Source organism: Protopterus annectens, chromosome 10.part0, assembly GCF_019279795.1.
Source record: "Protopterus annectens isolate FY-2018-M chromosome 10.part0, PAN1.0, whole genome shotgun sequence".
NCBI classification, from domain to species: Eukaryota; Metazoa; Chordata; order Ceratodontiformes; family Protopteridae; genus Protopterus; species Protopterus annectens.
In genome coordinates this window covers 103,352,133-103,374,310 of record NC_056744.1, presented here as the reverse complement: position 1 = coordinate 103,374,310, position 22,178 = coordinate 103,352,133, and the positions used below count along the sequence as shown (strand labels likewise).

Sequence of the window (22,178 nt, the reverse complement as noted above, 5' to 3'; positions counted from 1 at the left end):
TCTACTAGGGAGGTGCATTTTAAAGGCAGAGGAAAGGGAGGGACAGAGTGAGGGGTTTAGAATAAGCTTATGGGCTAGAGTTAGTTGGGTGTAAGTTAGTTGATTGGGAAGTTCTAGCCATTTTAGCTTATGGAGGGAGACACAGTGGTGAGTAGAGGACTTATGGCTGGTGGCGAATTTTGCATTTTTGTTATAGCAGGAAGTAAGCTGTTTTTTTAATGAGGACTGAAGATTAGTTAGTAGTGGGGCACCATAGAGAAGGGAGGGGATAAGAAAGGAGGTAGAGAGAGAGATTTTAGTGTCAGATGTGAGGTAGGCTTTCTGTCTATAAAGCATGCCAAGTTTTTGATGTGTTTTTTTAATGTTTATTTGGAGGTGGGAGTTGAATTTAAGTAGGTTGTCAATTTGGACCCCAAGTCGTTTAATTTCTGATACTATTTCAAGGGGTGAGTTGTTTTGACTAGTAATTAAGAATGTAGTTATGTCAGGAGGGATAACTTTTGAAGGAGTAAATAACATAAGTTTGGTCTTAGTGGCATTGAGAGCTAGATGATTACTTTGCATCCATTGCTCTGTGGAAGAGAAAGCATCTTGGGTAAGTTTTTGTAGTGTAGGGATAGAAGAGGCAGAACAGATGATAGTAGAATCATCTGCATATTGGATGATGCTAGAGGAAGGAATTGATTTGTAGAAGTCATTTATAAATATATTGAAGAGAAGAGGACCCAGTATGGAGCCTTGTGGCACTCCAGTGGGGGTACTAAGGAAGGAGGAGGTAGCTTATTTCCATTTTACAGCTTGATTTCTGTTGGAAAGGTAACTAGAGAACCAGTTCAGAGAGGAGGAAGATAGGTAGAGTTTGGAAAGTTTAGTTAAGAGCAGGTTGTGTGAGATAGTGTCGAAGGCTTTGGAGAGGTCAAGAAGCAAAGTGGATACAATTTGCCCAGAGTCACGGGATTTATTTACAGTTTCAAGGAAGGAGAGGAGGGCAGTCATAGTACTATGATTAGGTCTGAAACCATGCTGTGTAGGGGTAATGAGATGGTTGTCTAGGAGGTGAGGAAGAAGTTGAAGTCGGATACATTTTTCAAGGAGTTTAGAAATGGGGGACAGGATGGCTATGGGACGAAAATTGCTAATGTTATTGTTGTTACCCCCTTTGTGTAGAGGTATAATAAAAGCTTGTTTCCAGATTTGGGGAACTGTGCATTCTTGAAGGGAGTGGTTTATTAAGATGCTAATGGGGTAGGCAAGAGTTTTAGCGGCTACACTGAGAAAGTAAGAAGGGATATTGTTTGGAGCATTGGTACATGTTTTTAATTTCTGAAGAAGTTTCTTTATAGTAGCTGTAGGTATAGGATTTAATGAGAAGAGGGTGCAGTCAGAAGAGGGGGAATTTTGGGGTAGTGGAGATGAGGATGGGGTTTGTGTGGAAGAGGAGGAAGAGGGGTTAGTGGGTGTGGAATAGGGTGTGGAAGTGGAGAGAGAGGTGTTAGAGAATGAAGAGGTCAATTTGGAGATGGAGTTGATAAAGAAGGAATTAAATTGTGTGGCTAAATCAAATTCTGGAGCATTTGGATCTGGGGTGGGAGTAACTGGTTTGCTGGGGTGGAGGAGAGTAGAGATCCCTTTCCAGAATTTTTGAGGGTTGTTTTTATTATGGTTTTGGAGTATTGAGAAGTAGTTTTGACGATCAAAAGTAATCATTTTCTTTGCTTTATTTCGGAGCATTTTATATTCGTTTAGGAGTGGTGCTGACTTAACATAACATTTCAAACAATAAAAAAATGAATTTGTGAAAGAATAAGTTAACACTGATTATTATAAACATTCTGAAAAATGCACACACAAAGTGTTATTACAACAATCTTAGACGTTTTTAATACACTAAGAAAAAAAACTCTTAAAAGCAGGTAAAAAATTCTAGCTCAGCTTTTGGCATTCATTCTAGGACTTAAGTAATTTTCCACATAAGAGTTTTACAATCCCTGAACTCAGGAAATAAGACTAACCAACAAAGCTTTCCAACATTGCCACACCATATCAGAAATACTAACTAACTAACTAACACACACACTTTTGCTGCATAAACTCCACTATCTCTGCCAAGCAGGAAATAAATCCATTTCTCTCTGCTATGTAACTCCATTCTCGGCACTTTGCAACCTTTCGCATAAAAGCCATTTTCTGCATAAACTCCATTCTCTGCAGTTCCTTCGCTGCATACATTGCTATGTAACTACACACACACCTACCTACTCCACTATCTCTGCCTAGCAGGAAATAAGGCCGTTCTTTGCATATACTCCATTCTCGGTAGTTCTCTCATTGCATACACTCTGTTGTGTAACTACACACACACACACCTGCTACCTACCTTCTCCATCGCTGCACAAAGTAAGGAAATCAATTCCTCTCACTGCATACACTCTGCTATGTAGCTACACACACACACACACACACACACACACACACACACACACACACACACACACCTACTTACCTTCTCCGTCGCTGCATAAAGTATGGAAATAAATCCGTTTCTCTCGCTGCATACACTCTGATATGTAACTCCATTCTTGGCAGGAAATAAATCTGTTCTCTCTCGCTGCATACACTCTGCTATCGTTGCTGCCTCACAGGAGAAATAAACTCAATCCTTAACCAGGATAAACTCTCTCGCAGCATTCTTGTTTCTGAGATCCATACTATGTTCTCAGCAGCAGCAGTCCCAAAACTCTCTCGTATCTGCAGAAGTTTCATATTGGACGTGCTTGCATTCAAACAAGACGTGAGCCCTTGAGCTCAATTCCGACAGGCTGGTGGAGCTGATGTCATTGCGCACGTGATGACATCAGCTCCAAAACGCGAAAAAAAAAGTTTAAAAAATAAAAGCTGGAAAAAATCGGAAATGAAGGGGTGCCACTCGGGAATCGTGGCACCCCATCATTTGGACCCCAAATCTCTGTAAAAACCGAGCAATTCGGTACGGTTGGGGAGGTATGCCCTGAAGTAAACATATTACAGAAATGATGCTCTTTTTAACACTGTGACACTTCGGCTACAACAGCCTTCAAGGAGTAAAATCATTAAAACACGTTCACATTGTATATCTCAAATACACCTAAAATGAATCAGTTATACAATTATACAGTAAATTAAATAATCAATCAAATTAAATTAAGACCTATGGAGGATAAAGTGTTAAATTTTAAAATAAACAGAGATTCCTTGTAAAGCAGCTTCTTTTTAAGAAGCAAATCTATAATATACTTAGAACACACTTTTTCTAAAACAGTAGCTTTCAAAGCAGAAGGATCAGAATTGTGAAACTTACTGAAATGTTGTGCAATGGGACTACCCAATTTATCATGTTTAATATACCTAACACTAACATGTTCTTGTAATCTTAATTTAAACTTTCTCTTGCTTTTGCCAATGTAAAAGAGACCACAAGGCATCTGTGTTACAATTATATCTATCAGTCACTTAATAAAAAGTACCATTGATGGTTAAAAAGAATTTACAATATATTGGCAGGAGCAACATTTACCACAACAAAAAGTACCTACATTTACAACAGTTTAACATGTTAGATGAAAGAGAGAGAATTTTAACAAGCATATCTTTTAGACTTGTACTATGTTTATAAGAAGTACAAGGAAAATTATCCAAACATTTCGCTAGTTCCCTAAACTTTAACAAAAATAAACATTAATATTTAACCAGCGAAAATCAGTTGTTCACTAAGAACACTAAAAATTGTAAGAAAATAAACTTTCCTTTTACCATCATTACACAAATTATTACATCATCAGCAACAACAAAAGAAGACCTGCTCACACGATTAGATGCATTATTACCCTGACAAACCCTAAAAACAGCATCATAAATACATTTCTGATCATAACCCCCCAGAAATAAACATAGCAGAAGCCCTGCAAACCTCTTGCAAAAAACCCTAATAATTATTGCACAATCTCCAAAGTGAAAAACTTCTCCAAAAGGAAGTGCAGATAATAAATGTGAAGTGCAGATAATAAATGTGGAAGGTGACGACTCCTCCCATGGAGAAACTGACCTCCATCATAAAATTTCCTATAAACAGTTGACCTTAACACTCCAGCCTTACAAAATATTCCTACCATACTGTAATCCATCAAAAAAAAAAAAAAAAAAAAACGATTATTCTGTATTGATTAAAAAAATCCTGAACAAAATTTAATCCATCCTTACAAATAAAAATCAAATCATTAATGTAATGATAACATTTAAAGACATACTGCTTAAAAAAATCATGCTGATAAAGAAATTCAGTTTCACATAAACCATTAACTGTATTAGCATACATGGGGGCAAAAGATGCCCACATGGCTGTACCTTGTAAATGATGATAAGCTGTTTCATTAAACACAAAAAAAATATTTGTCAAACAAAAATATAGTAATTCTGTAGCATAATTAGAAACAGGAATGTCACCTAAAAAGAAATACAAAGCTTCAATTCCCACCTTATGACTAATATATGTATATAAACTTTTAACATCGACCGTTATAAAAAACACATCTTCAGTCCATAAAACATCAGAAAATATACTAAAAAAATCACTAGCATCCTTAATATGAAGGAATTTTCAAAACAGGTCAGGCACTGACACCTTTCACCTCCCCTGCTAGTCCATCTTCTCTAACCTCCACAGGTACATTAGTCTTCGGTTCCAAGCTTCCTTTTCTTTCTTGTCGGAACAGATGATTGTCCTGAGTACTTCAGTTGTGTCAGAACCAGAGTTCTCTTGTGGCTGCAGCCTGGCGGTCGGTCTCAAGTTGCTCAGGTCTTCTTCCAGTTTTTCAGAGCAGTCACTGCACCTCAGTGAGCTGGCGTGGACATGCTCAGGTCCGATTTTGGTCTCGGTGGTGACTTTATCGGAGGAGGGGGGCTTTGGAGCTGAGGCCTTCCTTTTCGGCCCAGTACCACCTTTTCTCTTCTGGTGGATCAGCCTTCAAGGCCATGAAGAGGGCATTGGCTACTTCCAGTACCAGGTCGGTTCCATCCTCCTTGGAGCCTCAATCTCTGGCTTTCTCGGGTCTGAAGCATCAACCACAGGGACAGCAGGTACTGCATCTTCAGGCTACCCAACGGGGTACGCCTTCTTCTTCTGAAACCTCCCCAGATGTTCACCCTGAGGAGATCCCTTGGAAGAAATTGTGCAAGAGGAAGCACCTGGACTATTTAGAAGAGTCCATCGCAGAAGACACAGATTTCTCTGAGGGCAAAGAGCCCCCCAGATCACCTCCTGATGATGTCTCCTTTGGAGACATCTTGGAAATACTTAAACAGAAAGGTGATTAGAAGTCCTTCAACTGAGGAATCTGTGTACCTGCAGGCTTTTGGTACCTGCCTGTCTACTTCCTGGCTATCTCCACCTGCCAACGAGCTCATTGAATTGATCTCCCGTCTGGTTTGGAAGGCCCCTGATGCTACTGAGCCAATCCCCAGGAGACTAGATAAAATCATAACAGCCTCAGACCACCAGCCTTTTTGGACTAAGGGAGTTCCTGTAGATGCCATGGTGGTAGCAGCAACCACCAAAAAGGAACTAGTGGAAGAATGGTCCTCTATCCATCTCCCTAACAATAAGTTGCAGGCGATGGATAGATTTGTGAAACAAGTTTATGCTTCATCGACCTTTGCCCTATGGTCTTTGAACTACCTGGCACATTTTACAAGACTGCAGAGAGATCTGATCAAGGAGCTCCCAGATACTCTTTCAGGAGTTGTCTCTGAAGAGATACGGGATTCAGTTGCCTCTCAGCTAACCTGACAACTATTGCCAGTTCGTCTGAGGCTCATTGCTCATGTTGCCGAAGGAATGACAAGAGCAGTGGATTCGGGCATTTCCATAAGGAGGCATGTCTAGATACGCTTGTGAGATTTTGTGGAGCCCTTCAAGTCTTTATTTGTCAATGCATCTTTTGACCGCTCTTTCCTTTTGGTCCCACTGTTAGAGACACTAACTAGGTGTGAGAAGGATGGGAAAACCCTTATTGCCATAGGAGTACATTTTTCCACTCTTCAGAGGCCCTTTTCTAGAAATGAATGAGGAATGGGTAAAATGTTGTTCAGGAAATCTCAAGGGTCTTCCCTGACTACACCTGTTGAAAGCTCCCCCAAAGACAGAGGGGGGAACAGTAACAGAAGACACCGCCCTAACAGCGGAGGTGGCACGCAACATCAGGGTTCCTGAGACTCCTGGTTTGGGAGACCCTTTCAGCATTCCTGAACTTAGTTCCATTTGTCCACTGTTGTCAACTGGGGGACATTTATCTCTGCACCTAAAAGTCTGGCAAGAAATCACATCCAGTACTTGCAGAGGATCATTTCCAGAGGCTGTACAATTCTCATTTCCCTCTCTTCCTCCCAGTTCAAAGAAATTCCCCGATGTTCAATCCAGTCAGAGGGAATAGGCAGCCATTCAAATTCAAAAGATGCAAGAAAGAAAGAGTCGGTCAAGAAGTCCCACCAGACCAAATAGGATCTGGATTTTACTCTAGATTCTTTTTAGTACCAAAAAAAAGACAGGGGACTGAGACCAAATTTTGGATCTCAGTGTACTAAACAAATCTGTTCAAAAAACCAAATTCTGGATGGTCATGGTTCAGTCCATTCTTCCGTTCTTAGGAAAGGACAACTGGATGTGTACTACCATATAAAGATGGATCGACATTCCAGAAGATTCCTTCACTTCCGTCTGGAAGCCAGTCATTGCCATTTCAGAGTTCTGCCCTTTGGTCTCACCACAGCCCCCAGGGTGTTCATCAAATGCATGTCAGTAGTAGCATCTTACTTAAGACTGCAAGGATTCCGGGTGTGTACATACTGGGATAACTGGCTCACTTCCACTACTACCGGACAACTTCCACTAACAGCAAAACAAATGGTTCTACAGTTATACGACCACCTAGGCATGACAGTCAACTTTGACAAATCCTCACTGGATTCCACACAAAATCTAACATTTATAGGAACTTTGTTAGATAGTGCCTCACTGCCTCCATCTCAGTTGGAAACTGTCCAGACTCAAGTCCATACTCTGCTACAAAGAATCAGAGCTCCTATATGACTAGTGCTTCAAGCATTAGGATCAATGGTGGCCACCATAACTCTTGTTCTCCTAGCCAGGTTTCACATGAGAATATTACAGTGGTTACTTGAGGTTCAATGGTTAATCCTTCAGCATCCCTTATCAATGTCGATATTAATTACTGATGTATGCAAAGAGATGATCTATGGTGGATTCATTCAAGCCAAGTTTGACAAGGACACCCAGTCATTCTCCCTCAGCCCAAGGCCACAGTGACCACGGATGCTTCCTGCTTGGGTGGGGGGGTATTGCCAGGGAAAAATAGTCCAAGGATCTTGGTTCCAAACAGAGGCCAGTTTGCACATAAATGTTCTAGAGATGAGAGCAATGCAATTGGCATTGCGAGCATTTCATGACTGTCTACTTCTAGTAATGATTGAGATTCAGACAGAACATGTCAGTGGTCTGGTATATCAACAAACAAGGGGGAATGAGATCTTACCCTTTATGACGAGAAGCACTCAGGGTGTGCCAGTGGGCGATCTCATCCAACCATTTTCTGATCACAGTGAATATTCCAGGGAAGTCCAGTGTGACAGCAGACAAATTGAGCAGGTGCATCCTTCTACCTCACGAGTGGTCCCTCAATTCAAAAGTATCTGAAATGATTTTCCGAGTATGGGGCCAATCTTCTGCGACCTTTTTGCCTCTCCTGTGAACAACATCATTCCCCCAGAGGGGGAATTATGGAAGGACGTTCTTCTCCACAGTTGGCCACCTGGTCTCCTTTACACCTTCCCACCAACCTCTTTAATTTCCAAATTTCTACAGAAAGCAGCCAAGTTGAAGAGAATAGTCATCCTCATTGCCCCATTTTGGCCTCAACAGATATGGTTCCCCTTCCTGTGACCTCACCTAGTTCGAAGACCATGGATTCCGGATACAGCTCCAGACCTCCTGTCACATCCGATGGGCATCAGTCACCCAAACATTACAAATCTCAAGCTGACAGCTTATCTCCAATTCCATTAGTGGCCAGGCATGATATGCTTTCTTCGCAAGTTAAGCCATACTTTTAACGTCTCATAAACCATCTCCTTGCAAACGTTACACAAGTAAATAGAAGAGGTACTTTCATAGGGCCCCCCTATTACATTGACCCTTTTTCTGCACCAATCCATGAAAGTCTTCAATTCCTTGTCTCTATTTTCAGTGATTGCGCTTCCACTTCTACGATTAAAGTTCAACTGGCAGCCATTTCTAATTTTCACAATGGCTTGCAAGGATCATCCATTGTTCGCTAGACTTTGCAAAGCCTTTTTAAAAGGTGCCCTTCCTTTAAACCCTCCTTACAAGGACCCTACTCCTTGGAACCTCACATTAATGCTACAGGCTTTGACACAATCCCCTTTTGAGTAGGCCTCTATATGCAACATGAAGTTCCTTTCTTGGAAAACTATCTTCTTAGCAGTCATTACTTCGGCTAGAAGAATTTTGGAAATTCAGGCACCCTCATCCAAGCCACCATATTTGATTTTTCACAAAGATAGTTTCTCTCAGGACGAGTCCATCTTTCCTGTCTAAGGTTGTGTCTGAAACCAACCTTAATCAGTGCATTAATCTTCCGGTATTTTTCTCAGATGTTTCTAACAAGGGGGAGTGCATGGGTCTATATTATTTTGTCAAAACGGCATAACAATGAATGCCCTTTAAGCAACAAATAAATAACGAACTGCAAATACAGTGAAAGCCCAGGTCACCGATTTTTTCCTAGGGAAAAAAATCGGTAGACCAACAAGACACAACACACCACTTAAAATATATCAAAGTGGGGGCTTCGCCCGTCACCCCCCCCCCAACTAAATATACCAACTCTGAGATTGCACTACAGTGAGGTAAAGGGCAATGTCATGGCAACGGCCAAGCAATTTTTTTTCCCTAGGAAAAAAATTGCTGACCTGAGCTTTCTCATTATTTGCAGTTCGCTGTTTATTTGTCGCCGAAATGGCATTCGCTGTTATGTCATTTTGACAAGATAATATAGACCCGAATACACATTACAATTGTTAGATTTTCACAGGCAACTAAGATTCTACCTTGATAGAACTAAGGGCATTAGGAAATCAGATCAACTGTTTGTTTCCTTTTCACATATCAAGTGAGGTTAGCCTGCAAACAAAGTAACCCTGGCTAAGTGGATTTTGGACTATATTTCCTTTGTTTATAAGACGAGAGGTATTTCTTTACCTATACCACCAAAAGCACATTCAACTAGAACAGTAGCTACGTCTGCTATCTTCCAATCAAGATTTTCCATGGATAACATCTGTGCAGCTGCAACTTAGACATCTTCCCATACCTTTATTACTCATTACAAATTAGATTTTATCTTTAGGGCTAGAGCATCATTTGGTTTGATGGTGCTCAGGAATATCCTTCTTTGAGTCCACCCAGGGTTCCGTGTAGCTGGAGACTCTATCCCACAGGTGATGGCAGGATGAAGATTGAGTTCAAATAAAGAAGTTACATTTTCCCATAACATTTCATCTGAGTTGTCCATCTTCATCTGTCATCAACTTCCCTCCCTCCTTCCCCGGCCAGATTTCGTGGAAGAACGGGAAGTCACCCGAAAGTTTCCTTTTGGAACATTCTGTCAGTCCAGATATGGTCTCCTTCATTATATTTGTCTTCTTCTCTTATCAGCAAACTCTATCTGAGGCAATCTACCCAAAGCATTATGGGTAAGAGATGTGCTCAAGAGTTCTTTGGAAGTCCACAAGCTATAGTAACGACTGAGTCGGTTCAGAAGGATCAAAGCCGAACCCACATTTAATGACAGATGAAGATGGGCAACTCAGATGGAACATTATGGTAAGACATAACTTTTTAAGTGGGGCTGTTTCCAGGTCTCTAACATTCAAAAAATGTACTATGAACTCCCACAAATGGAGCTTCCGAAACCATCAGCTGTCCCTTTTGTTCTGGCTGCCCTTTTGGATACCTTATCTGCTGCTGCTGTAGCTACTGACTCTCAGCCTCCTGCACAAAAGAAAACTGATAAGTTCTGTAAGGTGCCTGAAGACTGGAGCTTTTTGTAGAAGTGTCCTTCTGCTGATCATCCCGCGGTGGTGGTGCTGCGGTAGCGTTGTCGCCTCACAGTAAGACGCTTTCCGGTTTGATTCTCAGCTAGAGCGTCTTCTGCGTGGAGACATGCGTGAATGGGCGTACCTTCATTGAAGGTTGTGCATCAGGGCTGGTAACTCGGCACGTAAAAATCAACTACCAATCATTAGCAGACCGAAGTTCCGCTGTGGCAACCCCTAACCGGGAAAAGCCAAAAGACACAACAACAAGTCCTTCTGCTGATCCTTCAGTGGTCTCAGTTTCTTTTGACAAACCCTCTAAGTTGTTGCCAGCTACTAAAATCTTTCCTTATGATAAGGATAGTCGAACCATGGAAAGGTTGAGCAGGAAAGTTTATACTGCTGCCACCCTGCCTTTTAAGGCAATTGTTTACAAGACTCATATGAGCAAGTATGTTTTGGCCCTCCTTTCCCAGGTATCTAAAGTAGTGTCTAATTATCCTGATTCTGATGTGAAGGCTTCTGCTCTTTCCCTGCTGGGGTCCACTTCTCAGGTTGCTTGTCACTCAATAAAGTGCAGCTATGATTTTACTGATGCCTCTTCCAGGGCTGCTTCATAGAGTTCAGTTACAAGGCATTATTGTTAGCTACATCTTCAGGCTTTATTTGACGATATTAAGGTCAAGCTTTTGGCTGGTCCTCTGGATAAAAAAAAAATCTTGTGGGGCAGCTGCTGTTGACTTTTTCAAGTCCAGGATATGGATAAGGCCTTGCAGGAACATAACCATATTTTTGTCTCCCCATCCCCAAATTCCAGAAGAATTTTCCTTGTAAATCTGCATTTGTTCACAGACAGACTCACCTTCACTAAGTCTACTCAAGATTCCTTCCCAGAAATCTTCTTTTCAGAACAAGCTGTTTCAGTTTGATATTTGGCTATCCCTTCTTCTCGGCCAGGTCCACTTGTCTCTCTTCCTTTCTTGATCTCTTCCAAATTAGCATCAGGTCATCTCAACCTGTAGGGTGCTGTCTATTATCTGTTAGGGATATTTCATGGTTTGGAAATCCCTACTCTCCTTTTCAAGCATTCCTCAACCTCCTTGAGAACAGCTTTCTCATTTTCCAGAGGTTCTGCAGTCTCTTTTGGATCAGATCATCGTTCAGCTCATTTCATCCACTCAGGTGGCAAAGGGGGGTTACTCCAGAATGTTTTTGATTTCTCGGAAGGATACATGGAGATTAATTTTGGTTGTTTCTTTGATCAACACCTTTCTCAATGACCCTTCTTTTCAGATGTTGTACCTTCAGACCTCATTTACTCTTATTCTTCTCCAGGCCTTTATGGTTTGTGTATATCTCAGGGATACATACCTTCACATCCCCATTCATCCTCTGTTCAGGAAATGTTTACGTTTGTCTGTTTCTTCCTTGCATTTCTAGTTCTTTGCTGTGCCTTTTGGCCTTTTTGGTGCCTCAATGGTGTTCACCAAATGCCTCGCTCTTGTAATTGCTTTTTGCATGCTTCTGGGGATATAGATTTTTCCCTGCCTAGATGACCTACTCATTCAATCTTCTTCTTCCAGCAGTCTGTTGCAAGATCTCCTGTTTACTACTTGTCTTTTACACAACCTGAGGGTCAACATAAGCCTCCCAAAGTCAGTCCTGACATTTTCCCAGGATCATGTTTTCCTCAGCTGTAGGCTTCAGACCATTCCCATGGTGGCATCTCTCCCTGCCCCCAAGCTTCTGTCCCTGACAACCTTTTTCCAGTCTTTTCTTCCTCTGTTCTCTTTCACAGCCAGAGAATTTCTCAGGGCTGTGGGATTTATGGCCTCTACCATTCCCCATGCTCCTTATCGCCAGGCTGCAAATGAGAAAATTTCAGTGGTACCGCAAAATTGTACGGCTCCAGCATTGCTATCCCCTGGAGTTCCCCATTCCCTTTCCTCCTTGTCTCAAGCTTGAGCTGCTGTGATGGATTCATCAACTCTGTCTAAATCCAGGGCTTCCCTTTTGGGCTCCACTTCCCTCTCAGGAGCTATTCATGGATGCCTCAGATGTGGGGTGATGAGCTTCTTGTGGCTCTCTAAAGGTCCAGGATCTCAGGCCTTCTCATCAGAGATCAGACCATATCAACATAAAAGAGATGAGAGCTCTGCTTCTGGCTCTGTAAACTTTTCATTCCCTGTTCCATCCCGAGCCTATGAAAGTCTTTGCAGACAATACCACAGTGATGTGGTATGTCAACAAGCAGGGGACCTCGAGGTCCTGTCTCCTTTGCAGACTAGCTGTTCAAGCCTAGGATCTAGCTATCCAGTATCAAGTGATTCTTTAGGTGACTTACATTCCCTCAAGAGCACAATCTCATGGTAGACTCTTTGATCAGATCAAGAACACAACCTCACGAATGGATGCTTCACAGAAATGTGCTCCTGGACATTGGCCATTGTGGGGTATTCCTCAGGTAGATTTTTTGCCTCCCCTCTGAACAGGCACTTTCCTCTATTCTGTTCCAGAGTCTCAAGCTCATAGTTTCATAAGTGTATAGTAGTTACTATGCTAATGACCATAAGCTCCTTTTTAAGCTTAGCCATGCATCCCAGTTTTCTGACAAGTTCTGATACCCTTGATAAGTGTAAGCAGGGGCTTGGGCGGTAAAACATTTACAGGTTGCCTGTATCCATTAAAGACATGGGTGCCAAGACAGGGATGAATTTCCCATTCCCCATCTAATTGTCCAAGTTACACATTAATTGGGTTAGGTAGGAACTCTGCTTCACAGAGATGGGGTAGTATGTGGGATACATACCTGTCTTTCCAGCAGGTTCTCTTTATATAACAGGCAAGGTTTAAGTCTTTAGAATGGGTAATTCTGGTGCTGTTTGTTTTGTGTATATGCAGGAGGTCCATCAGAATGAGGTCTGACAATGCTCTCTATGCTAGGCGTAAATCTCCACTCAACAGCCTGTTGGAGGCAGAATACAGGGATAGGGCCTTGAGGCGGTCTGCATGGGACATTTTACTTATGCCCTGTATTTTAGTGAGGATCCTCATTGAATGTTCCAGTTGTTGGATATGCCTGGTTAGGTACATACCAAAGGGGTCATTGTACTCAATGATAGGCCTGATTAATGACAATTCAGTGGAACATTGACTTCCTTGGACATAGATGCCATACCTTTGGTTATAAATTACACAACATAGAATAATTTCCTCACTACTGTAGACTCTTGATGGTCAAAGGCTAGATTACTGTCTATGCGTGTCCCTAAGTCCTTAACTATTGGTTGAGCTCTAAGGTGTGTGTTGTCAATATGATAATTACCAGGGGTGGATGACTTCCTGAAGGATATTGTTATGCATTTCTTGGCATTTAGTTTTAGTCCACCACTCTTGACACTAGTTGTTTGTCTATGTCAGCCCTTCCTGTAGAGTATTTGCATCAGTGTGTGATTCAGTGACACTTCCTGATTTGCAATCCTCTTCAGATTTTATCAGTCAGAGAATATTCACATTAGCCTTGACTTCAGAGAAGTAAATGCCAAAAAGGAGTGGTCCAATGACTGATCCCTGAGGGACTCCACTTGTGACTGGCCTCTTTGTAGAGGTAGACTCAACAATTTTAACTTCCTGGGTCTTTTCTGTAAGCCAGTTGGCTATCCACCGGGTAACATACGAGTTTGTACCCAACCTCTTGAGTTTGTCAACAATGCCCAAGTGGGGTATTGTGCCAAATATCTTGGCCAGGTCAAGTTAGGCAGTGTAAACCATTTTGCCGTCATCACTGCTTTGGTGACCTTCTCAAAGAAGTTCACCAGGTTGAGTAGGCATGCCCTGATGAAACCCAACTGGGTTGGATCCAGTGTCTGGCGGTTTACTGTATCATTAGTCATCATTTCCATGATAATTCTTTCCATGGCATTGTATATAAGACTAGTGAGATTTATGGGTCTGTAGGTGGCCCACCTTTGTGAAGAGGGATGACTGTTGCTGTTCTCCATTCATGAGGCCCAACGTCTGTTTGGAGGCTACTGTTAAATAGCAATTACATAGGGCCTGATAGATCATGTTTCATGCTATTTAGAAGGCATCCTGGTATATTGTCTGGGCCCATTGATGAAGTGTTATTGGTCTTTATCGAGAGCATTAAGGACCTGTTCCCTAATGGTAGCAGGGGGAGTTATATTTGATGGTGTTGGTTTGTAGAGGGCTGTTATGTGCCTTCTTCCTCCCAGGCTTCTTCTTTCCCATTGAGCTCTCCCTTATGCAAAGAATACTGCAACAGTGATATGGAGGGACATAGTACAGTTATGTAAAATCTTACCTTAACAGTTGATGTCCTTCTCTTCTCTGTTGCAGTATTCAGTCCCAACCTCCTTTGTCCAGTGTTCTAGCTTTTGCCCTGTATTTTTGTTGCCCTCCCGGTCAAGGGGTCCTTTTTCCTTTCTTTCTGGGTCTACATGTCCTCCTTTGTCCCTAACGGTATTCTGTTCCTCCTGGGACATTTCACTTCTGAGTGTTTGCACCCGTACATCACTTTTATGTCCTACGCCTTGCGCAGGGAGCATAAGTGTGATTTATGATGCCTATAAAACCTAAAGCTTGAGTATACTGGCTGGACATTGTCTATCCTTGGCAAGAGATCCTTATGTAAAGAGTACTGCAACAGTGAAGAGAAGGATATCTACTATTATGTTAAGATTTTACACAACTGTACTGTCATATCCTTTGCAAAGTACACACAGCCTGGCAGAATGTATTTTATCATTGGGGATCCAGACTGGGAAGAAAAGTATAAACTAAACACGGTCAGGCAGGAATTCAAGAACATGGCATTCACTGCAAACCATCTGCTTTTCTTGGACTGAGGCAGAATCAAATAGCTAGTGAAAAGGCATAGCTAAAAAGAGAACCAGGGTTTCCTGAACATCTGTACTGATCCTTTAAGGCAGTTGTCACATCCTTACCAAACACTTGCACACCTGAGCATCCAGACAAACTCTACAGGGCACTCTGGACAATGTCTGTTTGACTCTCAACAAACCAAGGGTAGCTCAATGTCCAGCCAGTATACCATAGCCTTAGGAATTTATATGTCATAAGCTACACTTATGCTTCCTGCACTAGGCATAGGGCGTAAAGATGACATAGGACATACGTACCTCAGAACTGAAAAGCCACAGGAGGAACAATTGTCCCTAGGAACTAGGAGGAACATGTGCATCCAGGCAGAAAAAAAAAAAAGAGTAGAATTACTGTCCAGGAAGGCAGAATGTTAGGACAGAGCAGTAAGGGGAGGAGGGATGGAATGAATACTGCAACAATGAAGAGAAGCACATCTACTGTTATAGGAAGATTTTGCACAATTCTACTATGTGCTTACATTCACTGCTACAGTATCCTTAACCATATGGGAGAGTACAAAAGCTCAAAAGGAAACTTGGGAAGAGGAAGGCACAGAAGAGCCCTCTCAAAAATCATGCAGTATAGCTCTGGTAAAGCCAGCTCTTGCTCTGGAAACAACGCCCAACTTGTAATATTTAGTAAGGGTATGGACAGAAGTCCAAGTAGCAGCCTCAAGGATGGAATTGGTGCCCATTCCTTTGAAAAAATCACCAGAGAAAGCAACAGCTCTAGTAGAATGAGCCTTTACAGAGGTAGAAAGATATTTATCATGAAAGGAATAACAAAAATAAATGGCCTTAGAGATCCAGGAGAATATGGTTTGTTTAGAAACTGCTAAACCCAAAGATCTGGGATGAAAGAAAACAAAAAAAAGTTGCTCAGATTTGCAAATGTTCGTAGTCTTATCCAAATAATATCTGAGCTGTCCATACAAATCCAAGGTGTGAAGAACCTTCTCTCTAGCAGAATGCATAGAAGAAAAAAAAGGAGGGCAAATTAATAGACTGATTAAGAGACCACTCGGCACGGCCATAAAAGAAGGATTAATTAGTACGAAGAGATACCCTGTCCCTGTGGAAAATCTAAGAAAGGAGGAACAGCCATAAGAACCTGGATACTGTCTTAGTTGAAGTAAGGGCCAAAAGAACAGTCTTCCAAGCACAATGTTGCAAGAAAGCTGAAGCTGCAGGCTCAAAAGGAGCCTGAGTCAAATTTTCAAGCACAAAATTGAGGTCACAAGAAGGTGCAATAGGCTTCCTTGAAGGTCTTTTATGAAGGACATCTGTATGAAATTGTTTGACCTCAAACGTAGAGGCAAGATTGGGAGTCAAGGGTAGACAAGCAGAAATAGCTGACAGGTAAGCTTTAACTGAAGAATATGCCAAGCTAGCATGGAGCAAGTCACACAAATAAGAGAGAACCAGAGGGATCCCTACTGAAAAGGGGATCCTGGTTGTAACAAAGGCACCAGACAGAAAACCTCTTCCATTTGGACAAATATGATTTCCTGGTAGTGGGCTTCCTGGCCTCCTGCAGGTCCTCAGAAAAGAGATGCCTAAAAGAGATCAAAACCCTATCACCCACAGCGACAGTTGAAGAGTGGACAAGTGAGGATGGATAAGAGGAGACCCCTTGTCTTATGTGAGAAGGTCCACACTGTGAAGTAACTAGTGGTAATTGCCCCTATCTAAGTGAAGACAAAAAGGGAACCAATGATGTCTGGGCCAAAAGGGAGTCACCAGCAAGATTTTTGGGGAATCTTGCTTGATCTTGATCAATACCCTCGGAATCAGGGGAAGGGAGGGAAGACAGAGAAACATCACCTTCCAAGGAAAAAAATAGGGCATCTACCTTCCAAGCCAGAGGGCTAGGGGCTGTAGCACAGAAAAGAAGAAGTTGTTTGTTTAGAGGAGAGTCAAAAAGATCTACCAGTGGAATACCCCACTGGTGGACAGTGTCCAGAAACACGTCTCTATGAAGTATCCATTTGTGAGCCTGTGTACTGGACCTATTCAAGGAGTCAGCAACTCTATTTTGCTCTGAAGGAATGTAGACAGCCTGAAGAGTCACTTAATACTGGACTGCTAGATCCCAGACCCAAAGAGGGAGTCTGCAAAGAAGGTAGGCTGTCTCCTCCCTTGCTTGTGGATGTTCTACATCACTGTTATATTGTCTGTGAAGACTTTGAGAGGACCTGGAAGAGAGGAGGAATGAAAAACATGAAGAGCTAAAAGTGAAGCTCTCATTTCCTTCATGTTGATGTGACCTGACCTTTGATGGGGAGGTCTGAGACCCTGGACCTTGAGGGAACCAAAGAAGGCTGCCCCCACCCCCTGTCTGAGCCATCCAAAAAAAGTTCATGAAATGGGACAGGAGGCTGGAAAGGGAGTGTTGGGTTGAGAGAAAGCTTACGACTCCACCACTGAAGCTTAAGTTTCAGATATGGAAGGAAGGAGAATAGAAAATCCAGTGGATGACACTGTTGAAGCCACACTGACTTGATGAACCACTGTAGTTTGCTGAGATGGAGCCTGGCTAGAGGCAGCATAGGAATGGTGGAAGCCATGAATCCTAGAACCCTGAGAAAATCCCTGACTGTGACTGAAGCCAGAGGAAGAAGAGACTGAGAAAAGGTGATCAGAAACTGGGCCCTGGGTTTAGGCAAAGATGCCAGCATGGAAATGGTCTGGATCTTGCAGCTGAGAAAAACATGATCCTAAGAAAAAACTATTACTGATTTTTGAAACTTTATGGTAAAACACAAGGCTTTGTAACAAACAAACAGTAAACTGGCTGTGTTGAATCATAGATAAGAAAAGATCTGAACTCCTCTCATACTGCAGAAGGCAATGGCTGGAGTGAGGCTTTTGCTGAATATCCTTAGGGCACTAGAAAGGCCAAAGGGCAAAGTAGAGAACTGAAAATGCAAGAAGAAACAGAGAAAGGTAAAAAACTTCCTGAAAAGGGGATGAATTGGGATGTGAAGGTAGGAACCCTTGAGGTCCAGGCATACCAAGAAGGCCTGGGGAAGAAGAAGAGGAAACAGGATCTGAAGAGACAACATCCAAAAGTCAGGGACATTTAGAAAGGTGTTGAGCTGAGAAGGGTCCAGAATGGGTCTCCAGGTGTCTTTCTTCCTGTGAACCAGGAACATCCTGGAAAAAACCTTTCCCTTCCTGGACAGGGGCACAGGTTGAATGGTGCCCTGAGCCAGAAGGCCCTGAAGCAGTTCTGGAAAGAAAGGAAGCTGTTCCTGAGGAGGCTGAGGGATGCCCTGAAAAGGAAGATTGGATTTTCATACTGTGAAATATCTCTGGAAGATGATGGACAAAACCCAAGAGTCTTGAGTGGGCCCTTAACCAATTGGGAAGGGGTGGGAAGGGGCAGGGAAAGAAAAAAGGAATAAGGGAACCTGGGCTAGGGAAAGGGAAGCAAGCTGTCAGAACTTGGTTTATCTTGAAAAGGAGGCTTCTGAGAAATGGGTGTATGAGTAGACTTAGCAGGGGGCATGTACCTAGAACCCCTTCTACCTTTAGGAGGAGGGCGAGGCTGTCTGTGAGCAAATTTGGATGGATAGTTCCTCTGAAATGTAAGGATAGGGAGAAACAAAAATATGTTTCAATTCTTGCAAAGCCTTCCTTTTGTCCTATAGGGACTAGAGCTAAAACAGTTCTTATCAAGAAGAACATCCAATAGCCTTGATGTCATCAGATAAGGGCTGGAGACAAATCCAAGAATAATGTCTGAGAACCAAACCAAAAGCAGCAGCCCTAGAGGAAGCATCCACTACATCATAACTGCATTTTATAGAGTGGCGAGCTTCCTGAGATGTAGAGTCCAGTAAAGAGAAGGCCGAGGCCTGCCCTTCAGAATCAGGGAGGTTAGAGATTGCCTGGGAAGTTTGATAAAGAAGGGCTAAAACATGTCTGGTGATATCAGTCTGGTAATTAATAGCCCTAAAAGCTGGGGTGGCTGCAGTACAGACCTTTTTCCCTAAACATTCCATGGCTGTACTGTCTTTATCCGAAAGTAGTAGTTTAGTAGGTGGCAAAAGTTTAGAAGGTTTGTCAGAAAAGACAGACACTACAGAAGGATCATCAGGAAGACATTTGTACAAAAACTTAGTCATCAGGCACTTTGTAAAATCTGTCAGGTTTCTTGGGGGCTGGACGCTGACAATCAGGGGCAACAGAGGCTGCTGAAATGGTATCAATGAGGGTAGCCAAGACTGGAGGAAAAGCAGAGCATTTGGGAGACTCCATCTGGAGGAGTTCATAGTACCTCTTTTGAATATCAGAAACCTGAGAACAGCCCTATTTGAAATATTCCATCATGTAAGAAATAGTGTCCCCAAAGGAGAGTTCTTCTAAGGGGGATTCTGGACTAATAGAATCTTCCTCCTAAGATCTGTTATCCAAAGGAGAGGAGATTTGAGAAGAATATGCCAAAGACTCTTTCCCAGAATCCAAATCCGGTTCAGGGGACTTCTGCTGTCTGGGCCTCTTAAGAGGAGTACATGACCATGTGGGAGCAGCAACAGGAACTCTTTGAGGAAGCTTTAAGACCATTAAGGCGTTAAACAACCTCTAAGTAAAATCCTGCCATTCATGTTGGGGATCTTTAAAAGCAAGGGGATATATGGTTGTTCTTTTGTTTTTTCTTTGAGGGATGCTTCTGTCCAAAAAACCCTAGGAGATTCGGACTCTTGGTGGCACTCGACCAATGCAGTAGGAATTCTTTCCCAAACTAGGACTTGCTGTATTTCCCTTAGTTCCTCAGACATAATAAGCCAAGTTCTCCATGCAGCATCTGACGTGAGCATTTGCAAAGCCTCTGAGAATGCGTGAGAAGTCGGATCCATGCCAGCCTCTAACAGGGTCACTGCAGGGGAATCGGAAACAACAACCTGACAATCCCATCGCCTTTCAGTGGCCGGAAGAGAGCTGTCCTGGGGAGGTGGGATAGCAGCTGAATCAGACCTGATTTTTCTGGACTTTTTCTTGGCAGGTGACTGACACTTGGGACGAGAAGACTCTGACATAGCACCTTGCACCAACAATGTTAGATGTTGGTTCTCTAGAAAAATCGACATGGTGGAGAGATGACTGTGTAGGGTCTTAGGGAAAAACACTTTGCAGATAGAACACTACATATGATTAAGCACGCAAACAGAAGAGAGACTGGTCGTGCCAATCTTTATGGGGGGAATCTTCCTCCCACACTGACATTTTCTCTTTTTGGATGACATGTAAACACACCAAAATAAAAACAGAAATAGATAAGAAAAAAAAAAAAGCAGCGGGGTACCTATCTGAAACATGGCTTGGTAATCAGCACAGTAGAAGAAACTGTCAGACCAGCAATCACTGATGGTGTTGGGGACAGACTGCAAAGAAGTTTTGAGATATGTGTATATCTGTACATAACCTTTATGCTTTACAACTTGTGCAGGGAGCATACATGTGACGTACATCTATAAATTCCTAAGGCTTTGGTATACTGGCCAGACATTTGGCTACCCTTGGCAGGTGATCCCTTACGTAAAAAATGCTGCAGTAGTGATATGGATAGACATCTCGGAGGATTTTTTGTGAACAACACCGTCTTGTCTGTCCTATGTGACATTTGCACTGTCCAGCATATTATGTATGCTAGAACTGACAAAATCCCAATTACAAGGGAACAAATCTCTCAAATAATCCTCCCAGTGTTTTTTACTGATTACACCATGCTGGTTTTGGAGTTCCATTTCAATCAGTGCTGACCAGTAAGAGTCTTGTATTTTAGTGCCTGTGACTGCCAGGATTCTGTATTTTACACCTGGCACTCATGTAGGTTATGGCGGTCTTGGAAGACAGTATAGGCTTGCAAAGAACTTTGGGCTAAAATGTCCCGTTGCCTGTACCTATGCTGAGTCCATAAGCAATCTGAGTTGCAGACATTGTGAGACTGTGTTTCATTCTTACAGGCACAATTGATCTTGATTGTCTGTGACCTAACAGGCATCCAAGCCAGGAGAGCAGCTGTGGAGGTGATCCATAGAATATGAACGTGGTCTGGAATAATTCCAGTTTGGTCCAAATGTACAAACATAGGTGAATGCCTAGTGGACGCTTTGAATAATGTTGTAGTAAACAACTCATAATCATGGTTTAAGATGGAAATGGATCTATATGATCCCATATTGTAACATCTTTTCGAGGCTTAGTTATAAACAAAGTTAGTGCTCTTTTCCAGATTAGAAATAGTTTAACATTGTCAGTAGGTAATTTGTCAGTTTAGCAAAATTACTAACAAGCTTATTTCTTGCTTCTTACTCTTGCTTCATCAGCCCATTTGTTCTCTTTACGAGGTGAAAGGTGACTGAGATGAATCTGTCTCCAGGCAACCAGCAGGTGTGGTTTGAGGGTTTTTAATTTTCCTGCCTATCACTAACCTTGTATGCAAGAAATCCCCTACCCTTCTCTTTGTGTGGCTCCTCCAGTGACATGGCCATTAATCAAACCCCATTCACCTTGGGTACTGTTGAGGCCCTATCCATCCATACTACAGAGCCAGGCAAAAATTCATATGGGCTGAGAGAGTAGACTAAATTTCAGCAACAACTTTATCACATTTAACAGTGTACTCAGTGCTGTAAAAACTGATATAGTTAAGTATAGCCAGGATACAGTCCTGCTGTGTGGATGGTCTTTTAGTACTCATATGCAGGCCATAGTGCATGACTTGTCTTGCTTTGGCTACAAATGTGGTGTGCTTCGTAAATTTTCTTGTTTTGACATGGAAATCCAGTTTTCTGTTTTCTTTTTTCTTTCTTTTTCTGCTAGGGAGTTGATTTTTAGCTGCAATGGCTCATATTTAGATATAAAAGTACACTTTTATATTGGCAAAGAGAGGAGCTCCTTAGAAAAACCTTTCTTATTCTCCTTATCACCCAGGAATTGTATGTGTTATTATTAATGTATCTGTAAACTGCTTTGTGAGAAGCAAGTACCAATGCAGTAAAATGTTTCCATTAAGAGTCCACTGTGGTTTATCAAACACAACATGAAAATATGTGTATTGTAGGCATTTACTTGATTTGGATGTATATACAGAAACACAGAAGA

General features: G+C 42.2%; 1 protein-coding gene across 3 annotated transcripts in view; it reads left to right on the top strand.

Annotated features, from left to right (window-relative positions):
- CEP131 (centrosomal protein 131) overlaps positions 1–22,178 on the top strand; it is a 1,433,457-nt gene that overhangs the window by 1,350,661 nt on the left and 60,618 nt on the right. The window lies entirely within an intron of this gene.